Source organism: Lynx rufus, unplaced genomic scaffold, assembly GCF_022079265.1.
Source record: "Lynx rufus isolate CCGP_SWC_20201006 ecotype Redwood Valley unplaced genomic scaffold, mLynRuf1.p SCAF_4, whole genome shotgun sequence".
In the NCBI taxonomy this organism is placed as follows: domain Eukaryota; kingdom Metazoa; phylum Chordata; class Mammalia; order Carnivora; family Felidae; genus Lynx; species Lynx rufus.
The window spans coordinates 89,592,308-89,609,722 of NW_025814856.1; positions in this window are offsets into that span (position 1 = coordinate 89,592,308).

The window sequence follows — 17,415 nt, forward strand, 5'->3', positions numbered from 1 at the left end:
AATGAACTTGTATTCTCAGAATAACCTCCATAGTAGTTTATTTATAGATTTTATCCAACCTACAATATTATGTATCCTCTGTAGAAAAAAACTCACTGTAATTAATAATTTCATTTTTATAGCACCTAGAAGAGTAACTGACACATTGTTAGATACTTGATGAATATTTTCTTAAAAGACTAAAAAAAACCCACAAATGTGTTTTTATACTTTTGATTCTGCCTGAGTTAACTTGGAAGATTGGAATGGAGCCTCCAAATGAGAGAGCAGCCAGCTGGCACCTTGATTTGGGCCTTGCGAGATCCTGAGTAGAGAACCCAGTTAAAACATTCTAGACTCTTGTATGAACTTTTAATAAATTATCTCACAACTAAGTTTATGGTATTTGGTTATGTGGCAATAGAAAATAGAAAAAGGAATCTTATTTCACAAAGCAGCCCAAGCTGACACAGTTGATTATTCCCTTACAATAAACTTTGTTTTCTTTTTTCATTTTTTGTTTTTTGTTTTTTGTTTTTTGTTTTTTTTTTTTATTTTAACTTGGCTTGTGTGTCACCAAATTCACTTGGCTTTCTTCCACCTCTCCTTGGCTATTTCTTCTCAATCTACTGACTGAATCTTTCCTTTCTTTTATGACATTTAATATTGGCATATCCTAGGCTTAGTATCTATTTCTCTTCACTATATCAACCCATTCTGAGTAATTACACCCAGCCTCATTTGAAAAGCAGCAGCAAAAAACCTCTATACATTTCATCTCCAGTCTTATGTCTAAGCACCTCCTAAAAGATATCTCAAACAACATAAGCAAACACACTCAGCATCTTTTTGCCATAATCTGCTCTACCCATAATCATGCCTACCTTATGGTAGGTTCATTTTTCCAGGTGCTCAAGTAGGAAGCTTCAGAGTCTTTGATTCCTATCTGCTCCAAATCTAGCACATCGGCAAACCTTATTAGCTCCACACTGAAAATATATCCAGACTCTATTTCTCATCATCTCCACTGTGACCCCATTAATGACTGTATCAGCTTCCTAATTGGGTTCCTGCTCTGCCCTGGTCCACGCCACAGTCTATTTTTGAAACAACATCTGGAGTAATCCTTTCAAAAAGGAATTAAATTGCACCACTCCTATCTCAAATTTTCAACAGTTCCAAATTTTTCCAAAACCCAAAGTCCTTACAATGGCTCATAATATTTTCCAAGATCTGTTCCCATGGTAGCTCTATGACCCCATCCTCCTATACTCTTCCACTTGCTTACTCTACCTTGCCACAATACCTTCTTGATGTTCCTCATACAAGTCAGGTGTACAATTTATCATAGGGTCTTGACCCTGATCGGCTACTCAGAAGATCAAAAGACCCTTGTAGTAGGGAGCCACATGGCAAATTACCCTGTGTCCTTCAAGTCTTGCTCAAAGATAATTTTCATACACCTGGACAACCATTTTTAAAACAACAGGTCTCCTTGCACCCTCTGGCACTGCTCAGTCTCCTTTAACCTTTTCTGTTTTGTTACCTCATACCAGTTATTACATATGGGCATGCATATTTATTTATTACATTTAATATTTATTGCCTTTTCTTCTCATTTGAATACAAACACTATACAGCACAGATTTATATACATATGTTTACAAAGCTGTAAGTCTCTGGAATGTTTCTAGGCACAAAATAGGTAGCTAGTAAATAAATGTGGAATAATCATCAATTACCAATTTTTTTCTTTGAAAGAGAGAGAGAGAGAGAGACAGAGAGAGAGAGAGAATCTTAAGCAGGCTCCATGCTCAGCACAGAGCCTGACACAGGGCTTGATCCCACAAAACTGGGATCATGACTTGAGCTGAAATCAAGAATCAGATGCTCAACCGACTGAGCCACCCAGGTGCCCCATCGATAACCAAGTCTTTAAGGTTAAGTAGGCTTCATCAAAGTAGAAAAGAAGAAAAGAATTCTAGGTAAAATAAACAATTTGTGCAGATAGAAACATACAGAGATAAGAACATTATATTAAGCAAATCCCAAGTTGTTTTGTCAGACCAGAATGTCAGGATGTGAGACTAGAAAATTAGACTGAGGGGCCAGACTCTCAAAGTATTATTTGAAGGATCCTAAGGAGTTTGGACTCCATCTTACTGAGATAATTGATAGAAAAACCAAAGGGATATAGTCTATTGGACAATAGAGCAATTTTGCCTGGAATTGCTGTCCCCCTTTCCTTCAGTGGGAGGAGCTGCCCTTTTTTTTAACTTCCTTTAAAATCTATAGATCCAATCAATGTAGACTTACAGCAATAAGGTGTTCTAAATCTCCTGAAAAGTTGCCACTCAAAATCAGATGATTTTATTCCTTCGGTTGTATGACCTTGCTCACACCAAGTCAGAGTTTGAGGGAGTAGACAATGTTCAATTTTGAATGTTTGACACATTTGGATATCTGATAAATAAGACATACCCAATCAATATAAATCTAATTCATTCCATGAGGTACTATTAGAACATACTGTTGGAAACATCTAGTAAACAAATGGGTACATACTTCTGGAGTTCTGGAGTATAAACTTAGCATCTTTTTTGATTCCATGGATATGAAACGCCTTTTGTTTCCAGCTTTACTGAGGTATGAGTAACAAACAAAAATTGTATACAGTTATGTTATACATGATAAGTTAATGTATGTGTGTGTGTGTGTGTGTGTGTGTGTGTGTGTGTGTATAATGTGAAATGATTATCACAGTCCTGTTAATGCACACATCCATCATCTCTTAGTACTTTTCTTTTCTTTTATGATGAAAACACTTAAGTTCTACTCTTAGCAAATTTCAAGCACACAATAAAGTATTATTACCTAGTCATTATAAATAAGTTCTGAAGATGAACTGTAAAGCATGATGCAAGGCATTTTAAAAAATTTTTTTTAATGTTTATTTATTTTTGAGACAGAAACAGAGCATGAACAGGGGAGGGTCAGAGAGAGAGGGAGACACAGAATCTGAAGCAGGCTCCAGGCTCTGAGCTGTCAGCACAGAGCCCAATGCGGGGCTCGAACTCACAGACTGTGAGATCATGACCTGAGCCGAAGTCGGACACTTAACCGACTGAGCCACCCAGGCGCCCCAGTGCAAGGCATTTTTAAGGGAAAGTTAGATGGAAAGACAAGAAAGAACAGAATAATACCAGAATTGAAGGAAGGAATGGAGTGGAAGAATTATCAAAAGAATACCAACAAGGTAAAATCATGAGATTAGAGATAATCCAGGAAAGAATGATGTTCAGGTTATTTACATATATATACACACAGCTAATAGAGACTTCAAAGCAAGAATGGTAGTCATATAAGAAAAATATTATAGCAGCTAAATGAGATATATATTGAATGTTTTATTATATCTGGCACTGAAGATGTCACTGGTAATTTTAGTAGTGCCAATTCCCTAGGAACAGAAATCAAAAGTCTGAGATTTGCAGGCAAAAGGATTATTAGAGAGTATTACACGAAAAAAATACCTGTTAGGTGTCAGGGATTAAACAGAAAGAGATGTTGAATCACAATGTGACTGCAGCCAGTATTTTCAGGAATCCTAAAACTGGGATGTCCTTTCATAGTGGCCTTGCTTTTTGAAGCAAGAAGACTGGTCTTTATATCAGCCTCTCCATCTATAGTTCATGGGAGACAGGATGACTCTGGAGAGAAAGTATGATGTTGAGGTCAAATAGCTCTTAGCTCTCTTTGAATGAAGGCAATTTCCTTTGGTGAGAGGGACCTACCTAAGGGTTCTCTGCTGCCAACTCTCCCAGAAGGTGGGAAAATGAGTACCTCAGATCTGAACAGGAGACCTGGATCATGCCCCAGTGTATCCTACCACAGCAATGTTTTTGCAAATTTTTCCATCCATCAGAATCACCTAGAGGGGTTTTTAAAACAAAAACTCCTGGGCCTATTCTGATTCAGAATCAGAATTAAGGTCAGACCTGAGAATTTTAATTTTCACCATGACACAGGTGATGCTGATGCTGATATTGCTGTTCCAGGAACCACACATTGAGAACAAATGTGCTGCACTAATAACTCCAAGCATATGAGTGTATTAGTGGAATTACGGGCCAAAACCGGAAACAGACTTCTAGGTTGTTTTAATATTGAAAAGGACTGAGCACTTAATATGAGGAAGCCATCTCGCCATTGATATTTCTCAATAAGCTCTCCAGTCCTCACTCTGATCTCAAACCTGTTGTTACTCTAGCTCCCACACTCAGTAAATGTTACCACGCAGCTGCCCAAGTGAAAAGTAGAGGTCATCTTTGATTACCCTCTTTCCATTTCCTTCCATAGCTATCCCATGGTTGAATTTTGCAGGACAAACCTCAAAACTCTATCTCAAATCAAATGACTTCTCTTCATATTTCCTACTAACACCAGCCTGATGCAGTAACTGCTCTTTCTTGCCTAAATTTTTCCAATAGCTTCTTAAAGATTCCTCAGCTTCTACTGACGCCCTTACAACACATTCTCCGATTGCAATCAGAATGATGTTTTTAAAATATAAGTCAATTTGTGCAAGTTCCTTGCTTGAAATGTTTCATTGTCTTCTCTTAGTAATTAATGTTTAAACTCCTTATCACAGCTTTCATGGCTATACTGCCTTTGATCTTTCCATCAACTATAATTATTTCCTTCCTAACTCAAAGCTTCCCTTTCTGCCTAGAATTTCTTTGTGTTTATATCAAATTTTGTGCCACTGGGAACTTACTAGTAGGAGGTTATGACTCAGCTATAGGATCTATCTGCTAACTTCACAAAAAAAGCAAATATTAAATTGAAACCTGGCAAGTGGTAACAATTGATGAATTCATAAAATGAAACATATGCTAAACAGGACACTAATGTGTGTGTGTGTGTGTGTGTGTGTGTGTGTGTGTGTGTGTGTGTGTGTTGCTTTTTGCAGACTTAAATATTTTTCTTGGCTCACAGGATGAGTTGAGCATCCAAATTTAAGTGGATGGAAAGACAGGAATATGGGAGGAAAACAAAAAGTGTAGGCAGAGGTAACCAGGGTTTGAAGGAGCAATGACAGTTCAATGTCCAGTGGTTGGTATAGCACTGCTCATAAGGGAATTTAAGTGGGACCATCTGGAGTTGTGAGAAGGGTTATGAGATGGTATTTTTATATATACAGATCAGAGTCTAGGATAACATGATTATATTACAAAATGTGTCTTTTCAAGGCTGGACTTGGTTCTGAAAAAAGAAAACTTGTGTGTTCTGAAAAGAAATATTCTTGTGGAATATTTCTAAACAGCCTGACCACCAGCACATCTGTCCCCTTGCTGCCTTTTAGATCAGTAGACCAGAATGTAGTAAATCCTTCAAGACTAAAGTATGCTGGGTTAATCTATGGCAATGCAGTGTGTCACCATAGAACACAAGTTCCCTAACATATTATAGGGCCTCTTCTGAGGTTAAAAAACCCTGGATTCCTTCAAGTCATCATCCAGAGGAAGATTTATTCTTGTGAAACAGTGAAACTTATGTGACTGCACTTTTCTTAGCCACAATCATGAGCATTCAAGCTTAGTTCCATAATATAGTTTTGTATCTCTGAATTTTGGAGTTCTCACATGATGATGGGTCAGCAAATTTAATACTTTATCTTTTATTACACATGGGGAAAAAGTACCCTTCTAAACTTCTTCAAAAGCACAGCATTTTATTTCAGACTAGAAATAAATAATAAAAGTCAGTGACCCTTGCTTCAAAAGTATGTGGTAATGATAAATTTTGATATTGTTAATGAGCCCCTGTTAAAATCTAATAGTTTTAGTCAGAAATTTACTTTCCTTCCAGACTTGGATTTGATACAGTTTATATATGTTAGACATTTTGATGATGTTGGTTATTAAAAACATAAAGCTGGTAATAAATTAACTACACAATAATAAGAATATTTTATTTTGCTAGGACCATGCTGTTAAGAACTTTTCTGTACTATGTTAGAGGAAGATAAAAAAATTTCAGTATAGGTCATTTGACATGCATTGAATATAAATTAAAAATTAAATTTACTGTACTTTCTTTTATTGTTTAGATTTCCAAAGTAGCCTGGAAAATGGTTCCCTGAGAGCATTAAGAGAGAAAATACTTACAGTCTTTTCCAATGGTATATATGCAAAATATTACTTATCCTGTCTTAATCAGAAATCATATGAAGGGTTTAATCAAACTATGAGCAGTACTTTAGCATTCACTGAACAAGTGGACTTTGATTTTCAACAATCTGATCAGCAAATTTTAATTTATTTTTTTTAAAAAAAGGAACACAGAGCTTCCAAATTTAGAGAGTATTTCCCAGAGAAACTTGCAGCACTCAGAGTAGCTTCCCTAGTGCTTAACTCTTTCATGGCAGTTTACAAGCACTCTTTTCCTTCTCAGTTTTTTTTTTGAAATATATCTCTATAAAAAAGATGCATGCATAGTGTTTACATAACAATAATGAAACGCTCACCCATGTTTCCATCAGAGAGTTTAAGAAATAAAATTGCTATGATTTAAAGCCGCAGATATTCCTTCCTAAGTATGTCTTTCACCCCCTCCCAATCTCTACACTGACACTGCATTCTTCATCATTCCCTCTTTTCTTTATACACAATAGCCTTAGCAATTTTTAATGTAGTATGTACCATGTCACATATATGTGTATAGGTATATGTGTGTATAATTTTAAATAATATCTAATTGCTATTTACATAAATACAAAATAATACATATACACATACAGTAATAATTATTTACAAACATTGAGATTATTTAAAAATAAGGAAATAAACTCAGAGAGGTTAAACAAATTAAACTTAACTTTATGTATCTAAAATTAAAAGAGAACTCAACCCAGACCTTTATTTCTAAATCTATGGCCCTTTCCAATGATTCCATGAAGGGATAGGAGTTATTTTTAGTAAATAAATACTTGACAAAATGTTGCTATAAATTCAGTTGTGTTCTAAAATAAATCTTTACATTATTAAACACAAAATAGTAAGATACATATATATATATATGTGTGTGTGTGTGTGTGTGCATGTATATGTGCTAAATATTTTATTTTGTTCAGAATATGAGCGATGTTTGTCATGTATCTGAATTTAATCATCTCTTCCCATAAATGCAAAGCTCCCCCCCAAAGTTCTTGACCCTCAATTTGGAAATATGACTCTAAAGTCTAATCCCTTAGTTTTAAGTTATTGTGACAATATAATGCAGCAATCCTTTGAGAAGACAGTCTCTTTATAGTAAAGTCCAAATTGGGATATCAAATTCTACTTCACATAGGAGATGCATCTTTCCAAAACACTGTATGTATTCATAAATCAGAAAATTCCAGGGACACCTGGGTGGCTCAGTTGGCTAAGCATCCAAAGCCTGATTTTGGCCCAGGTCATGATCTCAATAGTTCATGGGATCCAGCCCCCTGTTGGGCTCCATGAGGACAGCACAGCAGAGCCTGCTTGGGATTCTCTCCCTCCCCCCTCCCTGTGCTCACTCAGGGCGCTCTCCCTCTTTCTCAAAATAGGTAAATAACCAGTAAGAGAGAGAGAGAGAGAGAGAGAGAGAGAAAGAGAGAGAGAAAATACAATTAAAAAAAAAGAAAAATCTACAATAACCAAAACAGATTACAATGTTGTACTTAGTGCTCTCAGAGTCTCATTTTGCCTTTGGAAAAATAACACTAAACAACTTGACCCACCTAGACCACCTTTAGTTGCTATACATGATTTCCAGGAGGCTGAAAGCCTCTCTCTTAAGTATCTTTGTGTCTTTTCTCTACCTGAGGGCTTTCCTCAGCACCAGGAAACCTTAAAAACACTTCCAAAAGCAACCTTAAGCCAACAGGGCTGTGGTGTTAGTGAACAAATGCCCAGACTTCTTCCTTCTCCCCTTCCCTCCCTACTTTCATACCTCAGTGGGAAGATTCTTTTTTTTTTCTTCAATTTTTAATGTTTATTTATTTTTGACAGAGAAAGAGAGAGACAGAGTGTGAATGGGGGAGGGGCAGAGAGAGAGAGGGAGACACAGAATCCAAAGGACGCTCCAGGCTCTGAACTGTCAGGACAGAGCCCAACCCGAGGCTCGAACTCATGTCCCATGAGATCGTGACCTGAGCTGAAGTCGGATGCTTAACTGACTGAGCTACCCAGGCACACCCTCACTGGGAGGATTCTAAGACATGTTTCACATGACTTCCTACCAAGTCCCCAGCATGAACGGGCTCCAGCTGCCATTAGTAATAACGCATTCATAATACATGCTTTCTAGTCTTCTTTCTCTGGTACAGCTCACCTTCACTTACTCCTTTGTACTACTTCCCAGGAGCACCCTCCTCCCAGTAATCCACTTGCAGTCAAGCCTGCTTTAGTGCCTGCCTTTGGGGTACTCGAATTAAGACTTCATTCTTGTTGTGGTTAACACCATTGTCATCATCATCATCTGTGTAAGTAACACTGATTAAGCACTTCATATGTGCCAAACATGATTCTAAATATTTGACACTTATTTATATATTGAGTCCTTTCTAAAAACTTTTGACACAGCTAGTTTCATCATTCTTAGTTAAAATGTGACACCAGATTTTGCATTAAGCCAATATGATATATCAGCTTAAGCTCTGCTTCCTTTGTGAGTATACATGTGTAGTTTTTAGGAGACTTAAAACCATGCCTTTTCCTTAGATGAACCTGGTGCATACATTTTCTTTCATCTTCGCACCTAGCCCCATTCTGGTATTCACTCAAAGGAACCCAAACATTTCTGGGCCATACATTTACAACACTCCAAGTTCATGTATGCACAAGTTCTAGAGTATTTTCAAGATGACAGGTATTTCCTGAAATAACCAGTCACATTGTATATATTGGTCTAATAAGCAGATCGTTCAAGAGAGGAAAACACAACTGAATGTATTTGTAAGATCCTAGATTTCAAGACTTCATAATAAAACACCAGGTCGATCTTGATAGGTCACATGTGATTCTCATTTGGTAAATTTATTAAAGCAGTCTCTTTGATAAAATAATGCCATGGGAGAAATGGGTTATTTGCTATACTTGGCTAAACTTTTAACTTACTGAACAGGATTAAGAATGAAACACACAATCAATAAATAATATATAGTTCAACAATGACTCTGTATCCATGTATTTACTGTTATTAAAATTTTATATGAATGTATCATTATACAAAACCTATCTCTCTACATATGGGCAGGCATACTTACTAAAATCATAAGAACGTATTTTAAATTATTAACCCAAAATGTTATTGCTGTCTTTTTTCCTCCCATTCCTCCCTTCAAAGGTCGCTTTGTTGTATTTTAAAAAAACACTAAAGGGGCACCTGGGTGGCTCAGTCCATTAAGTGTCCCACTCTTGATTCAGACTCAGGTCATGATCTTACAGTTCATGAGCTTGAGCCCTTCATCAGATGCTGCAGAGCCTGCTTGGGATTCTCTCTCTCCCTCTCTCTCTGCCCCTCCCCTACTCTCTCTCTCTCTCTCTCTCTTTCTGCCTCTCAAAATTAATAAATAAACTTTAAGAAAAGAAAAACCACTAAAAACTACATTTTTAAAAATGTATTTATTGTTAATTTCCAGTATGATTAACATATAGTTATATTAGTTTCAGATATACAATATAGTGATTCAACAATTCTATACATTACTCAGTGCTCATCATAAGTGAACTCTAAATGCCATTCACCTATTTCATCCATCCCCCACCCACGTCCCCTCTGAGAACCACAACTTTTTTCTCTATATTTAAGACTATTTTTTTGTCTCTTTATTCATTTGTTTCTTAAATTCCACCTGAGTGAAATCATATGGTATCTGTCTTTCTCTGACTTATTTCACTTAGTATTATAGTCTATAGATCTATCCATGTTGTTGCAAATGGCAAGATTTTATTTATTATGGCTGACTAATATTCCATTGTATATATGTATCACATCTTTATCCATTCACCTATCAGTGGACACTTGGGTTGCTACCATACTTTGGCTATTGTAAATAATGCTGCAATAAACACCAGGGGTGTATATATCTTTTCAAATTAGTATTTCCACTCAGTAGTGGATTGTATGATAATTCTATTTTAAAATTTTGAGGAATCTCCATACTGTTTTCACGGTGACTGCACCAGTTTGCATTCCCACCATCAGCACATGAGGGTTCCTTTTTCTCCACATCCTCACCAACACTTGCTGTTTCTTGTGTTTTTTATTTTAGCCATTCTAACAGGTATAAGGTGATATCTTGTTTTACTTTTGATATGCATTTCCCAAAATATGAGTGATGTTGAGCATTTTTCATATGTCTGTTGGCTATCTGTATTTCTTCTTTGGAAAAATGTCTGTTCACGTCTTCAGTCCATTCTTCAATTGGATTATTGGGGTTATTAATGTTGAGTTTATGTATTTTGGATACTAGCCCCTTATTGGATATGTCATTTGCAAATATTTCTCCCATTCAGTAGGTTGTCTTTTTGATTTGTTGATTGTTTCTTTTGCTATGCAGAAGCTTTTTATTTTGATGCAGTCCCAATAGTTTATTTTTGCTGTTGTTTCCCTTGCCTCAAGAGACATACATAGAAAAAATGTTGCTACGGCAATGACAGAGAAATTACAGCTTTTGTTGTCTTCTAGGATTGTTACAGTTTCAGGTCTCATATCTATATTTTTAATCCATTTTGAGTTTCTTTTAGTGTATGGTAGAAGCTGTCCAGTTTCATTCTTTCACATACAGCTGTCCAGTTTTCCCAACATCATTTGTTGAAGAGAATTTTCCCATTGCATATTCTTGACTCCTTTGTCAAAGATTAATTGACCTTATACTCATGGGTTTATTCCTGGGCTATTTTGTTCCATTGATCTATGTGTGCCCATACCATAGTTTTTTGATATCCAAGCTTTGTAGTATATCTTAAAATCTAGGATTGTAATACCTCTAACTTTGTTCTTCTTCAAGCTTGCTTTGGCTATTCAGTCTTTTGTGGTTCCACACAAATTTTAGGATTATTTGTTCTAGTTATGCAAAAAATGCTGTTGGTATTTTGATAGGGATTGCATTAAATCCGTAGATTGCTTTGGGTAGTATGACCATCTTAACAATATTTGTTCTCCCAATCAATGGGCATGGAATATCTTTCCAATTGTTTGTGGCAACTTAAATTTATTTCAGCAATGCTTTACAGTTTTCAGAGTACAGATCTTTCACCTCTTTGGTCAAGTGCATTTCCTCTGTGTTTTATTGCTTTTGGTACAATTATAAATGAAACTGTTTTCTTAATTTGTCTTCCTGCTACTTCATTATTAGTGTATAGAAATGCAACAGATTTCTGTATATTGATTTTGTATCCTGAAGCCTTATTAAATTCATTTATCAGTTCTAGTAGTTTTTTGGTGGAGTCTTTAAGGTTTTCTATATATAGTATCATGTTACCTGCAAATAGTGCAAGTTTTACTTCTTCGTTACCAATTTGGATTCTGTTTATTTTTCTTGTCTGCTTGCTGTGGGTAGGACTCCAATACTATGTTGAATAAAAATGGTGAGAGTGGACAACCTTGTCTTCTTCTTGACCTTAGGAGGTAAGTTCTCAATTTTTCATCATTAAGTATGATGCTAGCTGTGGGCTTTTCATATATGGCCTTTATTATGTTAAGGTATGTATGTTCCCTCTAAACCTACTTTGTTGAGGGTTTTTATCATGAATGGATGTTGTACTTTGTCAAATGCTTTTTCTGCATCTATTGAAATTATCATATGCTTTTATCCTTTTCCTTATTGATGTGATATATCGCAATAATTGATTTGCAAACACTGTACCATCCCTGCACCCAAGGAATAAATCCTAACTGATAATAGTGAATGACTTTTTAATGTACTGTTAGATTTGCTAGCTAATACTTTGCTGAGAATTTTTGCATTTATGTTCCTTAGAGATACTGGCCTATAGCTCCCTTTTTTATAGTGTCTTTGTCTGGTTTGGTATCAGAGTGATACTGGCCCCATAGAATGAATTTGGAAGTTTTCCTTCCTCTTCATTCTATTCTGACATAGTTTGAGAAGAATCAGTATCAACTCTTCTTTAAATATTTGGAAGAAATCACCTGTGAAGCCATCTGGTCCCAGATTTTTATTTGTTGAGAGTTGTTTTGATTACTGCTTCAATCTCATTGCTGGTAATCTGTTCAAATTTTCTATTTTTTTCTGATTCAGTTTTGGGAGATTATGTTTCTAGGAATTTGTCCATTTATTCTACGTTATCCAATTAGTTGACATATTATTTTTCATATTCTTTTATAATCCTTTCCATTTCTGTGATGTTAGTGGTTATTTCATTCCTGATTTAAAAAAATTTTTTTAATGTTTATTTCTGAGAGAGAGAGAGAGAGAGACAGAGCATGAGTGGGGGAGGTGTAGACAGAGAGTGAGACACAGAATCTGAAGCAGGCTCCAGGCTCTGAGCTATCAGCACTGACGGGGCTCGAACTCACAGACTGTAAGATCATGACCTGAACCGAAGTCAGACACTCAACCAACTGAGCCACCCAGGTGCCCCTAATTTCTGATTTTATTCGAGTCTCGCTCTTTCTCTCTCTTTTTGGTGAATCTAGCTAAAGGTTTATCGATTTTGATGATCTTTTCAAAGAACCAGCTCCTGGTTTCACTGACCTGTTCTATTGTTTTTTAAGGTTCTATTTTGTTTATTTCAGCTCTAATATTTATTATTTCTTTGCTTCTACTAGTTTGGGGCTTTGTTCTTTCTCTAGCTCCTTCAGGAGTAAGGTTAGGTCATTTGAGACTTTTCTTGCTTCCTGAAGTAGGCCTGTATTGTATAAATTTCCCTCTTAGAACAGCTTTTGCTGCATCTCAATGATTTTGGACACTTGTGTTTTCATTTTCATTTATCTCCATGTATTTTTTTTTTTAATTTTCTCTTTGGTTTCTTGGTTGACTCATTCATTGAACCATGTTATTACACAACCATGTTTTGTGTTTTTTCCACATTTGTTTCCAGGGGTTGATTTCTAGTCTCATAGTGTTTAGTCCATTGACATTCAAAGTAAATATCAATAGGTATGTATTTATTGCCATTTTATTACTTGTTTTATGTGTTTTTGTTTGTTTCTTTTTTTTTAGTTCTTCTCTATTCCTTTCTTGCTCTCTTCTGTCACAGTGATATACTTCTTTCTTTAGTGATATACTTGGATTCCTTTCTCTTTATTTTTTGCATATATGTTATGTATTTATTTTGTGGTTACCATTAAGTTTATATATAACAACTAATGTATATAGCAGTCTATATTAAGTTGATGGTTGCTTAAGTTTGAACCTATTTTATAAGCACTAAACTTTAGTCCTCTCCCCACCACATTTTAGAAATATGGTATCATACTTTACATCTTTTTATTTTGTGAATCCTTTGACTGTTTTTTTATAGATCTACTTAATTTCACTCCTTTTGTGCTTTTCTTTCTCCTCTTTATGGTCTTTCTTTTCCACTCAGAGTCCCCTTTAACAAACAAATACATTTTTAAAATGTTAAAATTGAGAACTAGATCCGTTGCCAGAGTACAGATTCTGATATAGCTTAAAGTACATATAATGATGTTTTGAAATTAAGGCAAAACTAAAGTAGTAAAAAATTCGTCATGGTTTGAGATATTAAGACATGATGTTCACATGTATATTTGGTGGTTTATATGATGCCAAAATGGATATTCACGTCTGGAGATTCTTCAAGTAATATATAAACTTTGGCTTACATTGTTGCTCTGTGAAAATTATAACTGTCCCAGATGGAAAAATGTGTTAAAGTATATATTTCCACATCTCTAAATCTGTATTTTTTTCTTCAAATGCCAAATATTTTAAGAACTTACATGTCTCACAAAGATAGAAGGTGACTTAGGGTGCTAAAGAAATAGCTAATTTATTCCATATATTCTGAATCTTCTAACAGATGAAATATTTTCAGCAGATAACACTGAAATTATTATCTCCCAGATGATCAACACCTGATAATAGGTGGCTAGACACATTTCTATTTAAAACATGTAGTTCTACATTTAGATAAGGTAATATTTTTAAACTTTCATGAAATTTCCTTTTCATAGTGTATATTTATAATAAGGAATTTATGTAAACATATTAAATATCCCTATGACTGGGACTATCTTCATTTGTATATTATAATGAAATTAATATCTAAACAAAATATTTTCCATTAGTCTTTTTAAATGCCTATTTTGCTTTACTTAAATAGTAAACATGATACAGATTAAGTTTATTTAAATTACTTAATAGTTAAACTGTTTAAGTTAAATTAAACTTATTGAATATTTATATTTAATCTCTAATTGATGGACACTGAACATTGTTGTATTTTGGATTTCTTCCCAAGTGTGTTATATAACAAGGTTTTTATTTTCTGACACAGTGATCTATATCTTAAACTTGTTATAATGTAAAATGAATATTTAAAATAAGTTATGTTCTACAAAAATGCATAATATAACCAAAGACTTATAGTATGTAGAATATCATGTTACCTAATATCAAAATTAAACCTGACATTGGAATTACAGAACTATCTAGTTCATCTCACTGCCAGTAAGAAGGATTAGGTCCAAATCAATATAAGCAATTAAGAAATTAATTTTAAAGCAAAGGTATTAGATAAGATACCTTGGCAATAGTAGCAATCTTTATATTTACTCTTTTTACTTCTTTCGCACTGAACTTGTTTGTGATATTTAAAGATGTACATTTTTGGAATGTGTGCATGTAGTTTTTTATTATAGCTAAAATTAGAGCTTTGCATTTGAAACTAAAAGAAACATTTTAGGTTATTTTTTTAAAAGGCAAATGAGATTAGATAACTAACATTAATTTGAAAAGTGATTATTATTTTCTGAAATGTGTTTATTAACCATAATGGATAAGTTCATTGTATGTCTCTGTACTGATAATCTACTTACGTAACTCCCTCAATTTCTCTGTAGCTACCAATCCATCAATCTATAGTAATTAAAGTGGTAGAGCTAGTTTACCATCCTCTGTCTCTCTTTTTTATTTTTTTCCACTTGTTTTTTTTAACGTTTTATTTATTTTTGAGAGAGAGAGACATGGGGTGTGAGCAGGGGAGGAGCAGAGAGAGAGACACATACAGAATCTGAAGCACACTCCAGGCTCTGAGCTGTCAGCTCCGAGCTGTCAGCACAGGGCCCTAAGAGGGGCTCGAACACACACTGCGAGATCATGATCTAGGCCAAAGTCTGACACTCAACCAACCGAGCTTCCCACCCGCCTCTGTACCTCTCTGATTTAAACCTTTGTCAAATGTGTATACTCAAGTAGAGCATAATGTCAGTAAATATCAAAACCAGTTATTTTCTAACATTAAAAGTTATGCAATATAAAACTCTGACCAAAGTCCTTGACATTTTTGTCTTTAATAAAGTACTATTCATGGTAGGTTAAATTAGAGTAATCCAATAGTCCTCTAATAACATATACTCAGTTTGGTTTTAGATTTTATTTCATTTTATTTCACTTTATTTTATTTATTTATTTTTTAGAGATGACAACCAACACCTCAGGAATACAAACAATAATAAGAGAATATTATGAGCAATTATATGCCAACAAATTGAGCAATGTGGAAGATATGGACAAATTCCTAGAGACATATAAACTACCAAAACTGCTTTAGATTTTAAAAGCAAGCATGTCTTAGCTTTGAGAGCCTATATATATACATATATATATGCATATATATACATATGTACATATACATATGTATATATATGCATATATATACATACATATATACATATATACATACATATATACATATACATATATATGTACATATATATACATACACACATATATACATATACACACACATATACATATACATATATATGTATACATATACATACATATATACATATACATATATATACATGTATACATGTATATATGTACGTGTATATATACATATATGTATATATACATGTGTATATGCATATATACACATGTGTATATGTATATATGTGTGTATATATGTATATATGTATGTATATATGTATATATATGTATATATACATGTATATGTATATGTATATATATATAAAGTTGATATTTGCTTATATTTTATGTTTGGAATATAAAGAGAGAAATTTTGCTTAAATTTGTTATCGATGACATTCTCAGTATTCCTTTGTTTTATATACAGGGAAACATTATACAAGCTTAACCTAACAGAAATAGTAGAGTTGATAGCTTAGTTGTAAGCCTATTTGTCACTGGCACTATATTTTTTGGATTATACATCCAATATTGAATACTTTGAGACAATGTTGAAAACTAATACTCAAAATTGATGAATGTCTCATTTAATATTTCTATTCATTTGTTTATTGTTTTGTTCATCTTTATAAACTTTAAAGCAGACTTTATAAATAGTTTGTGTTGGATTATTTCATCTACTCATTTATTTTTTCAAAAAATATAGTTCTTTGCAATATGAACTATTTAGACTGAAAGGATAGAGTGATGACCTAGTATTTTTATTCAAATAGAAGTCATCTCATGGAAGAAATTAATGTTTAACAACTTATAACACAGTGTGAAAAATGCTGTAACACAAATGACAAATACCTAAATTTAATAAAATGGGTCTTAAACTTATTGAAACCCATAAAAGTATGTACGACAAGAAATGTGGAGAAACTTCTGAAATACAGAACTTCTGAATACATTATATAAAATAATGTATGTAATTTATACAAAGCAATTATTTGTATAGTCGATACATTTTTAGTTAGTGTACACATTGTTACTTAGAAGACTCTCCAGAAATATTTCTTTGTCATCCATATTATTTCTAAAGGCAATTTCCAAATTTAAGATGAGTCTTGTTAGGTCGTTTTTTGCAATCCCCCACGCAAGGACCTTACAATCTTTCAGGCAGAATGTACATATATAATTTTTTAAATTTAAATTTCTGTTTTTTTAAGAACTTAAAAAGTTTTGCTTCGGGGCGCCTGAGTGGCTCAGTCGATTAAGCATCTGACTTCGGCTCAGGTCATGATCTCACAGTTTGTGAGTTCAAGCCCCACATCTGGCTCTGTGCTGACAGCTTGGAACCTGAAGCCTGCTTCAGATTCTGTGTCTCCCTCTCTCTCTGTCACTTCCCTGCTTATCCCCCCCCCAAGAATAAATAAATCTTAAAAAAATATTTTTTAAAGTTTTGCTCTGAAGAAGTCATCTGTTTCTGTTGTTTGTCATAGAATTCCAATCTTTGATATTGTAAGGATTGTTTGCATTTGTCATACTTAGGATCTACCAAA